Source organism: Leptodactylus fuscus, chromosome 1 (assembly GCF_031893055.1).
Source record: "Leptodactylus fuscus isolate aLepFus1 chromosome 1, aLepFus1.hap2, whole genome shotgun sequence".
NCBI classification, from domain to species: domain Eukaryota; kingdom Metazoa; phylum Chordata; class Amphibia; order Anura; family Leptodactylidae; genus Leptodactylus; species Leptodactylus fuscus.
In genome coordinates this window covers 163,278,944-163,295,154 of record NC_134265.1, presented here as the reverse complement: position 1 = coordinate 163,295,154, position 16,211 = coordinate 163,278,944, and the positions used below count along the sequence as shown (strand labels likewise).

Genomic DNA, 16,211 nt, shown 5'->3' with positions numbered 1-16,211 from the left:
AGGATGGATTCATTAAGCCTCCATTTATATAGATTATTGTACGGCTCAGCAAATTTAAACACACTAAGCACTGCATCATGGTCCAACGAGGAGGAGTGCAGGTGTCTGGAGTACAGAAGAGAATGCAAGGTCAATGCATTAGTAAGAATTATTTTAATTTTCAAGTAAAGTATGATGTACCAGAGAATAGTATGTGTAGCCCCTTATGCTGCCGTGGGAGTTTCTCCAAATATTGGCTAGGGAACGAGGGCAAAACAGATGTTGTAAGACCTTCCTTTCTTTGTGAGATAATTCTCCCCAACAGGGTGAGGTAATTTTCACTGGGATTAACAGAAAAATTAAAATCCCCATTCCAGATTAGCATAATGTAGAAGAGTTGAGATAATTTAGAACATATGGTGTGGACCCTCTCCAGTTGTAAGATGGGGGGCATAGCCCTTAACAATGATTGGGGATTGTTCCTGTACAGTCCCAGTGACAATGACAAAATGATCTTTAGGGCTAGAGATAATAGAGGACAGGGAGAAGGGGAACTCACCCCTTATCTTCTTATAGGCCCTAGAGCAGGGGTTGGCATCCCCTGGCACACGTGCCAAGAGTAGCCATAACTTTGGAGCATGGCAGCATCCCACCTGTGTGCTGCCACCTCTGCTCCACCCCCATTCTGTCAGCCTCCGGCACCCAAACGTAGCAATCCTGTCCATAGCTTTGCATGCCTCTTAGCTTAATCCAACAACATGTAGGGCTGACAATTTCCCAGGCAATGAAAGACTTGCTTCATGGAGATAAAAATGACTTGGTGATAAGACATGGAAAGTATGAAGTAACATTGTGCATTATATATGCAAACACTGTGTAATATCTGATTTTGCTTTTTTGACGAGCTCAGTTATTAATACAATTTTTGAAGGGGTATTCATACTTTAGCTATTTACGGTAAATCCACTGGGCATGCCATATATGTCTTATCAATAGATGTTGGCGTCACCTTGGGACTTGTATCTGTAAGGAGAACATACTTCTTGAGCCCCCAGAACTCTAGGAAAGGAAACCACAGTCCACTGTATCCAGAAGGAAAAGGATGGCCACTTGTGTCTATCTCCATTTACTTACTGTATATGATGTAGGAGTTAAGGAAACAGTAACTACATGTGTACCCATCTGTCTCCTAACGCAGTAACTGCACATTTACCTATACCTTCTTCTAATGCAGTAATTACGTGTATACCTATACCATCTCCTAATGCAGTAACTGCTTGTGTACCCATACCATCTCCTAAAGCATTAACATTGTGAGTATCCATGCCATCTCCTAGCGCAGTAACTTCATGTGTATCCATACGGTCTCCTAACGCAGTAACTCTGTGTGTACCCATACCGTCTTCTAATGCAGTAATTACATGTATACCTATACCATCTCTAACGCAGTAACTGCGTGTGTACCCATACCGTCTCCTAGCACAGTAACTGCATGTGTATCCATACTTGCCCTCTATGCTTTGGAGGTGCTGGCATGCTGTGTGACAAATGTCCTACCTGAAGGTGTGTTCAGCATCACTAACAAGAGGATCTGCCAATCCACAGACAACATGGACATACTTCATTAAAATCAGCCAGGCATGAATCCCACAGGACTTGGCTGTACCAGCGCCTGAGTGAGTGGTTAAAGTGTTGGCCACCTCCTCCTCCGCCTCTTCCACTTACACTGCCACTTCTACCTCCTCCTCCTCCTGGACCTTTACCGCCTGTTTCAAAATGATTCATTTATTTGTTTTTATTTTTTCATTTATTCAATTCTTTATTTTATTTTTTTATTTTATGTTATTATTTTAAGTACTTTCCCTACCCCATTTTTTGCAGGGCACTTGCCCTGTTATTATCCCCATTTTGAAGCCCTCTTCTTACTATCCCTATTTTACAGCCATTTTTGGGTCACAAAGTTCTGGTCCCCATTGATTTCAATGGGGTTCTGGTCAAGTTCGGGGTTCTGGTCAAATACTGGAACCGAACTTCTGTTGAAAGTCCAGCCAAACTCATCGAACTTCAACTGGTTCGCTCAATACTTGTAAAACTAAGCAAGGAATATAGCTATATATTAAACTGGTCCAAATCACACCCCATATTTTAACAGAATGTTTGGGCATAATTTTAGTGGTTGCAGAGGGTTCATTTGTACCTGTCCTCATAAGGTATCTTTTCCCAATATGAAGAGAACAGTATGATCATGCATTATAGTTGGATACCTGGTACAGATTTTGCACTGGGGCCCAGGAACATTAGGTTTCAACCTCTGACAGGGTGCGAGTGTTAGTTTGCATTTTAACAATGTCAGCAGCTATTTCCTATAACATGTGCGACATAGCTGGCGGGATGAAGAGGCCTGCCTTTACTTGCCACATAGTACTATAAAATAGCTGAGGTGGAAGGGTGGATTACTGTAAAACAATATTTGAACATAAATGATGTCTACACAAAAGGCACGATAAATACATGCTATCAAACCTAACTGCTTTGTAAACAGCAGGGGAGAGAATGAATAACAGTTCTTTTCATGCTCAAGACCTTTGGAGAGTTTGTCTTTGGTGGTTTGCTTTCTCTGTTCTATATGAAAGCTGCAAAAACACCTCACAAAATCTCCTGTTAACTCCTTCTTCTTTATACTTCTCTCGTTCTTCACTGCCACAACTATATTCTGACAGCTGAAATCCTCAAATGCCCCTTCACCTTGCGGTCACACTCGCTCACGTGGTTTACTAGATTTCAGCCCTATGCATACATTACCAACACAAAGAGGAGTGAAAATTGCTTCAACATTTTATGCCGGATAATGGACATACATAAAAAGAACTTGTAACGTAGCCATCACTTCTCTAGACTTATTGGGCCAATCCCGTTTCCATAAACAAAATAAAAGGACGGAATAATACAAAAGCTTACAGAAGCTTTTCAGCGCTGACTCTTACACTTCAGACTAAGACAGTGTAGTGTAAAGCAACACTTATGCAAATGATTATTTCATTACTTTCTACTCTTTATTTTAACCCTACAATAGCATGGCGTGTATGATAGCGTCTTCTAGAATTACAGCTTAATCATATGCAGCCATTATATATTTCATTCTGTACTAGGAAAAAAAAAGTTAATTTTCCAAAAATGAGAATATGGAAAAGCACTTAAAGACTTGTCACTTGGTGTAAATGACAAAAAGTATAAGCTTTTATATAAAGGCCACTTGCTGAACTGAAGGAGAGAAATTCACGTGTGCTTTGGTTTGGCACAATGTTCATGATTATAAGACTGCTAAATATTAGAGCATAGTTACCTACTCCTGAAATAGGGAGAGACCTCCCGGACTAAGTGCAAGAGAGCCAAGTATCCTGCTCAACTGGGAGTCTGAAAGTACGAGTCATACATCGCTCCTGCCAGACACCTATTCTTCTTGTGCTTTAAAGTATTGAAAACCTATTCTATGATAAGCTATCCTTATTATAAACTATCAATGTGTGATAATTCTCACAAAACAGCAGCAAGGTTATGGCTTATGCACAATACAGTGCAAACTCAGCCCCAATATTAGAGGGCCACGAAGCACAACATGCAATTTATTTTTATCTTTACTATGTGTCTAACTGTTACAAATGTACATTCTAGAGTAAGCATTTTTTTAAAGTATTTATGCATTGCTGTAAATCCATGCACAAAAAAAAAATTATATATATAATATATATAATTAAGTAAGTAGAATTACAACATTCATCCAAACCCTGAACCTGAATGTCTAATTTCATGAGGTTTCACAAGAATATATTACATAAGCTGGAGCCATTTACAGTATAATTATCAAAAAGAACTACAAAATCTGAGGAACCGCAAAGCTTGTGGTCAGGCTAATGTGCTGCTAATTAAAAGGGATTCTATCATTACAATCCCTTTTTTAACTAATATCACATAGGAATAGCCTTAAGAAAGACTATTCTTCCCCTACCTTTAGAATTCTTCTCTGCGCCACCATTCCGTAGATATTGTGGTTTTTCTCGGTATGCTAATGAGTTTCCAGACAGCACAGGATGCATTCCCCCGTGCTCAAACAGCATTGGGTGCGTCCCCAGTGATGCGTGAAAACTCTCCAGCACCGCCTCCATCCTCTACAGTCACGCCTGTCCGCCGCGTTCTCTGCGTTGTCTTCTTCCAGTGATCCTGTCTTCAGTATCCAAATACCCGCATGCGCAGTTGACTCTGCCATTGGCCTTCGGGCAGAGCTGACTGCCCATGACTGTTCTGCCATTTTCTTGTAATCCCATACACAAGCGTACTGCTCGCCTAAGCAGCCATAAAAAAATAACTGAACCAAGCCATACTGCTTGTCTAAGCGGCCACAAGAAAATGGCCAAACAGACATGTGCAGTCAGCTGTGCCTGAAACCCAACGGCAGAACTGACTGCACATGCATGGTATTTAGATGCCGAAGACAGGATCACCAGAAGACAACGCAGAGATGTGATGTGGCAGAGAGGCACAACTAGTTAGTACTCCCTTAGTGACCCTGCACACAGTATAATGCCCCTCAGTGGTCCCCCACACAATATTATGTCACTCAGTGGTCTGCCACAAGTGTAATGCCCCCTCCGTGCTTCCTCACACAATATAATGCCTCCAATGTGGTCCTTTCACACAGTATATGCCCCTTCAGTGGCCCTATATCACTAAGCAAAGTATGAATAAAAAGATATAATCCCCTCAATCCCATTTTCTGCTGCCAGCCTTGATGCCTTTGACCTGTTTGTCACAGCCCAACTTAGGTGGTGCAATAATGTATAAAGTGACTATTGTGTATGAGGGAGAACAACAGTCATAGACTCCCATGCCCTGCCGCAGAAATCAATTGCTTAGACCCTGAATCTTTTCACCTTTCATCTTTTCATCTTTTCATCCATTCTGAACAGGGCCACACCTCTAATAAGGCAAGGTGAGGTGGCGGCCTCAGGCGGCACTCCAGAGGGCGCGGCAGCCGTGGCAACCAGCTTTTTTTTTTTTTTTTAACTTTTTTTTCCCAAACTAGCACAGGAGAGAGCCGCTCTTAAAACAACCCGAGTGGCCCCTCTGTTGCGCTGGTTTAGACCTCTGCGTCTCAGTGCAGGTGGCGTCATCACGCCTCCTGTGTTGATATGCAGACGTCTCACTGCCGGGGAGAAGCGGTGAGGTCGGTAAGTTAAATACTTTTTTTCTGTTGTTTTATAATAGGCCACTACCTGCTGGAGTATCCCCAGCAGGTAGCAGCCTATTTACCTACCTTCCCGGGCCTGCTCACTGCCGTCCCTGCGTCCCCGGTAATCGGAGCATATGGGGAGGTTAGAGAACATAATAAACAGTGTTACTCACCTCTCTGGAATTCAATGTGAATCCTAGCAGGCTTTAGGCCTATATGGTAATATCCCAGCTGTCACGTGGTCTGGGACATTACCATATAGGTGTGAAGCCTGCGCTGGCAGTACCATACAGGCCCGAAGCCTGTGTTAGTAGTAAAAGAATGTTACTGCTGTCACAGACTTCGGGCCTGTATGGTAACAGGCTCTTACTGCTAGCACAGGCTTTGGGCCTGTATGATAATGCCCCAGACGTTTGGGATATTAGCATACAGGCCCAAAGCCTGTGCTAGAAGTACCATCCAGGCCTGAAGCCTGTGCTAGTAGTAACAGCCTGTTACTAGTAGCACAGGCTTTGGGCCTGTATGGTAACATGCTGTTACTGCTAGCACAAGCTTCGGGCCTGTATGGTACTGCTATCACAGGCCCGAAGCCTACTAGGATTAACATTGGATCTTGGAAACGTGAGTAAAACTGTTTATTATATTCCCTCACCTCCCCTGGGTCTCTTATTATTATACTTGGCGGTCTGAAAAGACCACTGAGTATAATAATAGTTCATTGGTGGGTCACTGTGGGGCATAATAGTTGGGTGGGCAACTGTTGGGCATAATAGAGGTTGCAGGGTCCACTGTGTCCCCTGTAACCTCCATTATGCCCCACAGCAACCTCCCCCCCTTCAACCTCTATTATGCCCCACAGTCTTTTGTGCCACTGTGGGGCATAATATAGGCTGTAGGGGCCACTGTGGAGAAGTGAGGAGTTAAAGATGTCTGTATTATAAACATTACAGAGTCAAGTCACAGCTGGAAGAAATAGTCATGGCGATCCAAAGGGAACAAATGGGAAATGTGGGTAGACGTCCTCCTGTAAGTATTACTGCACAGAATATTACTGCATTGTATTCACTGTAATGTTACCACTAGCATCCCTCCCCCTGCCTGAAGATGATCACCAAACACCCCCCCCCTTCCCGGTATTCAGCCGAGAAGGGGGGGGGGGGGGGCGTCTTTTGATCGTCCGTCTCAGGCAGTGGAGAGGCTAGGTTCACCACTGATTCAGAATGAATGCTTTTGAATAGCATCTGCAACAGTACAAGCAGCGGGTAACAGGGCCCCTGATGGGAGTACCACCAGTAATGCCCTAATGGCAGTCCTGACAGTAGGTGAAATTATCCTTTGTACTTTTTACTTTCTCATGTTTTATTATCATTTGTTTCATGTTATGTTCTATAAAGATGTAAGGTAGTCTTTGGCAACTTAAATGATGTGTTAAGATAGCTAGTCAAAAGTTTCTGAAAATTGTAAGAATAATGCAAAATAAAAAGGGTGTGTTTATGTTAAAACTGTAAAAGAATTGCTGCCCGGATATCTGGAAATACTTATATGCAAAGGAAAATAGCTGCTATTAGATCCGTTGAGCAATAAACCTATTCACTACTAGAGTAAATCGCTTGAAGGGGTTTTTCTTAAGGCCAATGCATATAATGAAATATTACTTAAATGTTATTTTGAAGCCAAGCCATTTCTGTACAATATGTATATATTATCCATTTTTGTACATTTTGGGTACCTTTTAGTAGAGTCTAAATGTAGTATTATTTTTTTATTGTTGTTCCATAAGAAAGGTATTTTAGTTAGAGGTTGCGCAGATTTTCCCTTGGATACATGTTAAATGATCAGTGTGTGTAGGGCTATACGAATAACATATGGAGAGATTAACGGAAATACTGCTGTGAAATGGGAAGCAGATACTCGTTTGGACTTAGATGACCCCAACCAGAAGATAGAAAATAGTCCTCTAAGGATATTAAAACAGAAAGAGTAGAGGAAATGGATAATCTTTAACATTAAATATTGTATTGTAAGATTGCAATTAAAGAATGGGGGTCACATGTTCCCTGTTCCCCCCTAGCTGCAAGATATAAGCATGTTAATACTTAAAAGATGCCTAAGTTTTCTTGAAAAGTAGAAATATCTGTAGGGTCTTGCAGGGCAGTCTGTTCTCTGGCTAAATAAGACTTCATAGGTGGTGTGATATCAGTTTTTCGGTTACTAATGTCTCCATTTTGGCTGAAGCAGATTTTGTGTGTACAATATGAAGCAGTCTACCCCCTCCCCTATCCATTATAACTAGATTTGGTTTATTTACATATAATTATGCCAGGAGTAACAGTACAGGAGCATACAAATACCTTGGAAAAGCCAAGTGACCATCACATAAGGTAACAGTGGTGGACTGGGATGCCTAGAGCCCACCAGTGGAATTGATTCTAGGGGTCCACCACAGGGGGACACCTGCAGATCAGCTGTATCGACATAGTGTGGCAACAGGTAATACCAATGCCATGCTGCTCACCCGCCATACGATGTGCACCAATGAACTAACTAAACCCACATATACACTATGTATGACAAGTAAGCAGCGTGGCTTCTGGAATTGTTAACATTAACATGGCCCATACAACTATAGTACCTATAACTGTGATTATGAAGAATATGCATGGAAACAATACTGGGAGCTGAGTGTTCTGGTATACATCTGATCTGTGGGGACCAAAAAGTCTAAGAGATCAGTGGGAGTCTAACACCCAAGGCCCCTGCGGATCAACTGTTGCAAGCATCTTCACTCCTTTGCTATTTACATCCCACATATTTTATAGTGACCGTGTAATGTAATTATAGTGTGTAATAATATCATGTCTGGTATAAAATAGATGTGGTCTGATGTAAATAATGAAGGGGCCCCACACAGTGTAATATGCTTCACTGTAGCCTTCACAGAGTAGAATATGCTCCACAGTGGCCCCAAACAGTATAATATGCTCCACAGTGGCCAACACACAGTATAATGTGACCCGAACAATGGAGAGGCGGACTGCTAGAACAGCGGTTACACACAGACACCAGCAGAACCTATTGTCTATGGTTTCTGCTGGTTTCAAAGTGAAAGTGGCAGAGAGGAAAGTCCTTGGTGGTTTCTGTGAGGTGCCAAACCAGTAAATCTATTCCAAAAGTTTGGCAGCCAAACCAGCATCCCTGTGCTGTGCTGAAGAGAACCAACAGATCAAAACAGCACTGTCCACAGCTGGGATTCTGTTCCTTTTGGAATAGATTTACTGATTTGGCTAAACCTCGCAACATAGAATTAAGGCTTGTTGAAAAAGTTATGCATGATGTTTAAGGGGGCTGCCCCTAGAGGGCAGCAATCAGGGGCACTGTTTTCCTATTTACAGCTTGGAAAACAAATTTGCATATTTTTCCCTTAATACCCCAGTGGAGCGAAAAAAGGCTTTGTAAGTCTCCATATGCCTGTGAAGGTGCTCACTCCTTAAGGAGTGATATTATCCCTAGATCCTTGAAAAAATAGTGACCATCTAAAAGGAAAATGATTGCATCAATCTGTGCTTCAGAAGTTGTTTTTTTTTTCTTTAAACCCTTCTCGCTGTGACAAATTTTTAGTTTTTAGATTTTTATTCTTCCTTCCTTTTTTTATTTGTTCATTCATTCACATTGCCACCTGAGGTCTTGTTTTCTATGGGAGAGGTTGTATTTTTAATGGCCTTATTTAATGTTTCATACAATGTACTGCTAATTTTTTCAAAGTAAAATTTGTTTTGAAGTGCTATATAATATTCTGACCATTATTTTTTAATGTCACTGCATTTGTTTTGTGAAGTGAACTGCAGCTATTTTTGATACCATTTTGGGGTACATCTGACTTTTTGATAATGTTGTTTTTGAATATTTTGGGGAGGTTAAGAAGTGACAATAGAAGAGTTGTGTATTTATTCAGACAGGATAAATCATTTAGATTTTATCAGTCTGGCCATTTTTAGACACTCCCTTCCCTCTGTGTAATTGCTGAGATGCCATGATCACAATTGACCACGTATAAGAGGAATTGAATTTGACACAAGTTCCAAGACCCACAAGTCACCTGAACAAGTTCCAACGCTGGAAACTGCGGTCAGGTCTTTTTTTGTATAATAAAGCTGACACCCACTGTGTATGGAGAAGGTTCAGCTCGCCATATTACATACCCCAAATTATGACATATATATGAGTCAAATGTCAGATATGGAATATGGAGGAGACTCAGGAGCTCATCCCTCTCCATATACACTAGATGCTGGTTGTATTATACACACACGTGCTTAGCATCCCCTAGTAGTGAGTGCATGCAGCCAAATTTTTGTCATTTAGGGATGAAATTTGTACCTCTACAGGGCTTCAAATATATGTCAAATGAAGACAAAGGAACACTTAATGACATGTGAATTTATGAGTAATATTAACCTTAAAGTGAGCTACTGTGCAAAAATTTCATGTCGGTTGCTGACAAATGCTATGACTATATCCTGGTAAGAAGAAGTAGTACTTCTGTGCCCGTCCCTTTCAGACCATAGGCCCTATAGTAGTTATGTTGACTGTCCTAAAGGAACATCACTGTCTTGTTCACAGATAACAGTTTTGATTGAAGTCCGAGGCCAGCTGAATACCTGTGTGTATCTGTGAATGGAAAACGGGGAAGCTGTACATATCTACCACATGTTGTATTGCTCATATTGTTATGCAATCTCATTGCCTGCAACAATATCAAAATCAAGGGAACACTGTTAGGCTGTATAATTTTAGAAGAATTACATGTTCAATGACTGCTCTACTCAGCCTCTGTTTTTACTGGCATGGAAAATAAACAGGCTCATAATCCAGCAAGTAATTCTGCATTTTTAACTTTTTATGAGTATAATGAAGTGAGACTTTCTGCAAAAAATATTATGTAAGCTATTCCTTTTCCAGAAAAGTATCCCCTTTTCAGAGGTTACGTGCTTTGCTTGACTAGTACTTCTTTTTTTTTTTTGCTTAAAACGAAAAAACCTAAAGTTTATTTCTGCTTCTTTCACTATGAAAACCTAACAATTTGCACCAAGCTCCACATTTATTATTTTGCACCTTTAGGCTAATTTAGGCTAAGGCCCCTTGGGACGTTCTATAGCAAAAAAGCGTTGTGGAAAAAACTGTGGTGGCAACACATCGCGGCTCTTAGAAAGTTAGCAGAGATTTCCAGTTACAATTATACCTATGGGGAAACCATTGATGTTTCCGTCGGTATAATTGACATGCTGTGATTACCAAAAGCACACTGGTTTTGGAAATCGGTCCGCACTGCAGTTTTTGCCCGCAGAAAAATCATTTGCGTTTTGAGGCTAAGGCTCCACGGGACCATTCGCAGCTATAAAGTGCTGCGTGAAAAAACGCGGTGGCGACGCGTACGGTGTGGCGGTGTGGGCTTTCTGTTACCATTATATCTACAAGGAAGCTGCCGGTGTTTTATGTTGCTTTTATTATATCTACAGGGAAGTTGCCAGCGTTTCCGTAGATTTAATTGACATGCTGCGATTTCCACACTGCGGTTTTTACCGCAAAGTGGGCATGGGATTTGCTAGAATCCCATCCACTTTGCCCTTACTGTAAGGCTGGGGACCCACGGGCCAGGAAAAATCATGGCGTTTTACAGTAACTGTAAAGTGGAGGGGATTCATGCGAATCCCATGCCCACTTTGTGGTAAAAACTGCAGCGCGGACACGCTGCAATTTCCAAAACTGGTGCAGTTTTGGAAATCACAGCATGTCAATTATATCTACAGAAACGCTGGAGGCTTCCAGATATATATAGTGGTAACAGAAAGTCTGTGGAGGATATCTCTGTGAACTTGCTGTTCAAAGCGCTGCGGGAAGAACCGCGATGTGTTGCCGCCACGGTTTTTACCACAACATTTTATAACTGCGAATGGTCCCATGGGGCTTTAGCCTCAAAATGCAAATTATTTTTCCGTGGGCAAATCTTTGGCGTTTCCATTCCGTGAGACCCCAGCCTTAAGTTGGCCACCCTTTGACTTGTTTTTTTTACAAGATTATGCTACAAAAAAGTTAAGCGTATTTTTTTAAATGCACTTGAGAATATTAAAATGTTCACACATTCACAACACTTACACAAACAAGAGGTTTTAAACAAGTGTGGTTTATTGGGAATTTATATTAGTTTATTATTGTTCACCACAGAACAAGCGATGGGTAGGTCTACATTCTTAAGGCTGAGTAATTTGGACCACTAGCTTAAATTTATAACCTGGCATTAAGTTTTAACCACCAGTCAAGGTACATAATGTAAAGACATCATTTATTTCTAAAACTCTAATAAACTAACAGGTTTTTTTTTTTTTTTAACTTTACACACATAGCATTGCTTGAGATCATAGGAACCATGTAACCTGAATTGCCCTCACGCACCTCCTTGAGTGAATCTTTGTATATCACGTCATTGTAGAAGCAGATTTTATTTTGTTGCAAAACGACATTTTCTTCCTATTCCTATAGAAGCAAATTCTCTGTAATGTTGTTTTAACTTGAAGCAGTCCACAAACTGTTTTTCCCCAAGCATGGGCCCCAGTATGTTTAAAGCAAGCTTTCCCAGCTAATAAAAGCAGAACATTAGATAGTGACTTCATAAGTCTTTCAACACACTGGAAATAAAAACAGTTCATAGCAAATATCATATGGTTTAGAAAAAAGAAGAAACATTTTAAAGCATTTATTTTCATTTACGTGCGTTTTATTTAGGCAGTCAGGCCAATAAATAACTATGTAAATGATAAGATGTTTACTCTTATACAATACTGACATTGTACACAGGAACGTTCACAGTGAATGCCGATCCCAGAGAGGCCGAATCATTGGACGATAAACACGATTTCTAAATATCATGCTGGGTCAACATGAGGTTTGAATAAAGCTACTCTGCTCCGGTCTCTGGGCTTGGCTACTTTTTGCAATATGTTCTCCTAATAATACTTTGCACTTTTTTTTATTTAACTAAAAACATTAAGTAACCACACGCTGGATATATTTTTACTTTGCTAGAACCCTCTTTAAACTTACCCTCCCCAATTTGCCTTCTCTTAACATATCTTTCTTTCAGCTGTCCTTTAATAACATGATTTTTACAGACTTGCCTGTTGCTGAAAGTTCTCTTATAACCTTCTAAAGGCTAATTTTATCTTCTGGATTGTTTAATGTCTGAACAGATGAATAACAAGGCCGTGATATGTTAATCAAAACCTGTTGGAGCCTAAGGGAGCCTTCATACGGAGTTTACACTCCACTCATTCTGAACGTAAACTCTTTCAGAATGAGCTGCATTAAAACAGATCCCATTGATTTCTATGGGTGCAGGCATACGCGCGTATCACATTGAAAGCAATAGGTAAAAAAGCCTCCCATTGATTTCAATGGGTAGCGCGTGTATGAAAGCACCCATAGAAATCAATGGGATCTGTTTTAACGCCACTCATTTTGAATGAGTTTACGTTCAGAATGAGCGGAGCGTAAACTCCGTATGAAGGCCCCCTAAGACCCCATGTTGTGAAAAGACATAATTTTTTTCTTAAATGTAGATTGTGGGCCCCCATACAGGTCTCCCAATGTACATTCCTGTCGTCCCACAGCAGCACAATACAGTGTATTTTTTGCCCCTGTGTGCTGGTAGGACAGGCGAAATTTTTAATCAGCCAAATTTGTATAAACATGGCTATGACCCTATAAGAGGGCACAGAGACCTTGCCCCGCGCGTGTTTTTTTTTCTGTCCTGTATGTGGACAGGTGGGGAGGACTCTGTGTCCTCTCTGAGGGTCAGGGCTTGGGCTTACCTAAGGTTTTCCCTTCGATCTTCTTTCTTCTTTTTTTTTCTCCCCCACTTTCCTATGGAGAGAGAATTGTTATTTCAGCCGTTCCTCGGAACTCAGCTTTGTGTCCAAGTTCCTGGAGGGGCAGGGATGCCGGCCGCACACTTCCGATGCAGCCTGCACTTCTTCTAAATGGGTAAAAGAGGCTAATTTGTGGTCCAGGACCAGACACATTTTCAGGTTTTTTACATGTGCAGTTTTAAGGACTATAACATTTATATCATTTGCATTATTCAACTAATTTCTGCGCCACACTTTTACGGTGACACATAGGGCTTTATTTTTTTATTTTTTTTTTTTTTGTATGTGTTTCAATTTTATTTATATCCGGGAAAATTTAAACAGAGGAGGGGGGATATAAATCTGTTTTGCGTTTTAAATTTTTTTTATTTAATAGCACAAAGTGCCACTAAAAACTTTTTAAGGCCGGGGCCCCACAGGCCGGAAACGCTGCAGTAAAAATCGCGGTGGTTTACACTACTTGCAAAGTGGATGGGATTCATGTGAATCCCATGCCTATTTTGTGATAAAAATCGAAGAGCGGATACGCTGCAATTTCCAAAACTGTCCTGGTTTTGAAAATTGCAGCATGTCATTTATATCTACAGAAACATTGGCAGCTTTCCTGTAGATATAATTGTAGCAGAAAGTCCGCGGAGGAAAAATCTATGAACCTTCTGTTCAAACCGCTTTAGGAAAAACTGCGATGCGTTCATGCTGTGGTTGTTCCTGCATGCGCTTTAGCCATGCGTTTATGGCCCATGGGGCCTTAGAATTAAATAGTTTTTCATCTCCGTTACTGTAATTTTTTTTTTTTATGGTGTCATCGAGGTGGGGCTAGAACATGGGGAGAGGCTGATTTCCCCTGTAACTGGGGCTGGTATATTTAGCTCCAGTTGCAGGAGGAATACAGCCTCCTGCACATTACTATAGAGCTGATGTGGTTCCTGTAGGACCCCACAGCTCTAACAGACTCTGATCCCAGCAGATCACATGACCACCAGAGTCATAGGGGAGCCACATCATGGTTGTGCCCAGAGGTGTGTATACAGCACTCATTGATCGCTGTATACACAGTGATCAAGGAAGGCAGGGACTGTAATAAACCATCCCTGCATTCTCTAGAAGAACTGTGGCTGTGGTTACATGCATCTCTGTAGATGGGGCTGGACACTGACAAGATTCTGGGCACTCACCATTCTGGGTCCATTCCTGCTCTTGTCTATGGCTTATTTTGCTTAAGTCTTAGGGGGCACTAAACAATCTCAGTACATTGCAGTACACCAAACAGCATAAGGACATAATATGCAGTTCCCCCTGGAGGCAGCAATGGACAGGAGTAGAGATTAGTAAGTAAAAACTTTCTGCCTGCTGGAGTAATTCAATATGTAGTGGCCTAAAATATCTCTTTTGAGGTCAATATGCTGTGAAGGGATCTGTAATGGGAGCCACTATGCTTTGTGTAAGCAAGCATGTAACAGGGGACTATAATGGGGGGCACAACGTTGTGTGTGGGCCTTTGACATGTACAGTATACTGTAGGGCAGCCAATAAAGGAGGCAATATAATATATTAGGTCCTATAATGGGGAGAGAATATGCTGTGTGTGGGCCTTTGACATGTACAGTATACTGTATGGCAGCCAATTAAGGAGGTAATATAATGTATGAGGAACAAGGGGCAATGTATCATCTGTGGGGGGGGGGGGGTCAATAAAGGAGCAATACACCATGTCGGGGAATCAATAAAGTGGGCGTTGTACCATCTGAGGGCCAGTAAAGGATGTTCCAGTGAGAAGCTGGCTATAGGCCTAGTTTCGCCTGAGGTCATCCCTTAGCAAATAAAAATTGTCCTTCCTGAAGTTTAGTGTTTTTTTTTTGTTTGTTTGTTTTTTTTTACCTTCTCCACTAAACATCTTATTATAGGATACAAAAAAATTATTATGTTGTGGTCACTGTTACCCATAGTATTCTGCTAACACTTAAACTAGACACTTATTCAGGTTATCAAACATTGTAATACTTTAAAGGGAATGTGTCAACAGAAAATTATCTGTTTCATCAATCATTTTATGTTAAACATGTTTAGTATTTGGTGAGGGGTTTTTTTTTTTTGTAAATTCTGTGTTACTATCTATACTTAAAAAATCCTAATAATCCTGCAGTTTTAAAACTTCCTATTTTCTGTAGGAGATTACTTTACAGCAGTCATTTCATTTGCCAGCACACTGATAATAACAGCTATAATAATATAAAAATCCATCTCATGTCACATAGTAGCATAACATTATACCAAACTCTGAAAAGAGAAAGACCCCTGACCTTCCCAACCCTACAAGCCGAAAGACTCTAAAAGGGTCTCCCCACACCGAAGTAAGGGAGACTCAACTTGTTCTTGGCCTCCACATGGGCTCTCACCCAGTGTACTACTAGAAACCTTCAACATAGTGCACCCAATTCCACAAAAGCAGGGGAGAGCCGGGTAGCATAAGAGGATGGAACTTAATGGTTCCTTGGGATGGTCCTACAAGGGCTACTGCATTCCCTAATCCAATTGACAGGCAGTGACAAACAAATGGTAAATGAACACACAAGATAAATATATGAGAGAGTGTTGTGTATTATGGCCCAGTCATCCTGCAAGAGCTATAAAAATTTCCCTTTGCAGGGTGAAAGACCAAGCAAAAAGGGGTAAGTGCTCACAAGCTGTGAAAGGTACCTTTCATTCTCATGAACCAATTTGCATTGATTTGGTGGCTCCTCTCATATCGCCGTGTGGTTCTTTGCCTTGCATCATTGGCGTTCTGTTACCTACTTACTGTGGGAATTATCAACCAATGATAACAACAGATACTACACTTGATCTTAGCCAAAAGGCAGAGAATCAAACTGACATTATAGATTCAAAAATACATTGTTTTATATTAATTCCGCTTCAAAGGAGGTTTATTTGTATAATGAAGAGTTATACAATTTTTCAATACACTTTTTATAGTTTTCCACGTATTTGCTTTCTGTGCTTACTTCCAGTGGATACAAATCAATTAATTGTTATGTGATATACACAGTCCACGGCACATAGTTACATAGTAAATGAGATTGGGT

General features: G+C 40.9%; 1 pseudogene; it reads right to left on the bottom strand.

Annotated features, from left to right (window-relative positions):
• Positions 1-15,756: 15,756 nt before the first annotated feature.
• Positions 15,757-15,995, bottom strand: LOC142190756 (U2 spliceosomal RNA; annotated as a pseudogene).
• Between the last annotated feature and the right edge of the window lie 216 nt (positions 15,996-16,211).